The sequence below is a fragment of the Ictidomys tridecemlineatus genome, chromosome 3, assembly GCF_052094955.1.
Source record: "Ictidomys tridecemlineatus isolate mIctTri1 chromosome 3, mIctTri1.hap1, whole genome shotgun sequence".
Lineage (NCBI taxonomy): Eukaryota > Metazoa > Chordata > Mammalia > Rodentia > Sciuridae > Ictidomys > Ictidomys tridecemlineatus.
This window is the reverse complement of record NC_135479.1, coordinates 161716760-161718522: the sequence shown is the minus strand read 5'-3', so window position 1 is coordinate 161718522 and position 1763 is coordinate 161716760. Positions and strand designations below refer to the sequence as shown.

The 1763-nt window shown below is 34.8% G+C and overlaps 1 pseudogene; it reads right to left on the bottom strand.

The window, feature by feature from the left end:
* Positions 1-238: 238 nt before the first annotated feature.
* Positions 239-641, bottom strand: LOC101966949 (ubiquitin-conjugating enzyme E2 variant 1-like; annotated as a pseudogene).
* Between the last annotated feature and the right edge of the window lie 1122 nt (positions 642-1763).

Genomic DNA, 1763 nt, shown 5'->3' with positions numbered 1-1763 from the left:
TAACTACATGGACAATGGTTACACTTGGCAGGATGATTTGTAAAAGCACAACTTACATATTTCAAATGGACAAAAAAATTGGTATCATTTACAGTATCTTAAGATAAATTGCCTTTGAAAAGGAGTTTCCTTTCTAGTACTTTGAGATCTACAAGATGTATCTAGAAAATTTACTATGGTGGAAAATGAAGACTGTTTAAATGGAACGGGGATGAGGGCCTGTGGTTTTACTTTTTGATTAATTACTGTACCACTGTCCTTCCAGGAGTTTCATATTTTCTTCAGACATCATTAAGCACTGCAGCTCTTGCAGAACAACTTTGATGCTATGTGAATTCTGCCATTTTGCTAGTACTGATACGGATTCTGGGTCCACTGCTCCATTAGAATTATTAACTCTATTCATATTAATTTTTGTTATGAATCTTACAAAGAGAGGTATTTTAAGGCTGTATATTTTGTTTTCATAAATTTTTCTTGGAGGCCTAATTATTGTCCCTGTCCATCCTGTGTTACGTCTTTGTCATCTTCTATACCACAGCTAATGTGCCATCTCCTACTCCTTTCCGGCCTTCTTTGAATTCTTCCAACAGTCAGAAGTTGCCAGGGACCTTTATTCCCAAACCCGTGGTGGCTGCCATCTTGTATTGCTGTCCGATTAATGAGGTTTAGAAAACCAGAGAAATCAAAATCTTTTGAATCCACCTAAGTATGTTCACTTCAACTGTGAGAACCCATATCTTTGCACAATTATTACATAAGGGACCTAATAAGGATAAACATCATTTATATGATGTTTCACAAACTTACATGATCGGACTTTGCCTTTGAATTTTATCTGTATCATCTTAGTACAAAAACATTTTAGAGCAATCATAAAAACACCTGATCCTTTATAATACCTCAAGCTAAGAATTTAAAACTTTGATTTCATTGCTCTCTGTATCTCTCCCTCCTTTTTTATCCTCCTTTTCCTCAACTCCTCCTCTTCCTCTTCTCTCTCCCTCATCTCACCTACTTTCTCCCTCACTTCATTCTTCTTCCTTTCTTTCCTCTTTTTATTTCCTTCTTCCTTTCTCCCCTTTCCACTTATTCTCTCCCTCATCATCACCCATTTTCTTCTCTTTTATTTGTTCCCCTTCCTTCCTTTCCCCCTCCTCTTTCTTTTATATCAATTATAAATACAAGCTACCATTGTGAGTATTTCTCTCTGTCCTTGTAAAGACTGATTTTAGAAACTACCATTTTAACAATACCCAGCCTTTATTTCAGCTGAAAATGTATGCTAATTTAAGACTTTCTTTGGTCATTTTGTATCATTTACTTTGTGTATTCCATTTTCTTGTGGAACTAAATCACTACTGTCTTTAGTCCAAACCATGTCAGACAATTCCAGATGCTCAGTCTTAAAAAGTGTAAACTTCTTGCTCCAAATATTTTATGACTATTAGAAACAGAAACCATTACCTATATGCAGAAGAAAAAAATTAATCTAGATAATTAGATGGTAATAAAATCATAGAAAGTCCTTAAAGTACATGTTTTAGGTTTAGATTATAGAAATTATTTCTAGATATTTACAGGACGGACTTAGAAGACCCTTTTTCACTGGAGATCAGTACTAGAATTAAGTTCAAAAATACCCTGCAGCTTCAGCAGCCAGAAACAAGAAACCATTATGAAAACTGGCTCTTAACACTGTAAGGAAGAGATTGGAAGTTGGAATATCACTTTAGGAAAACTTTATTTTTCCACAAACTCTG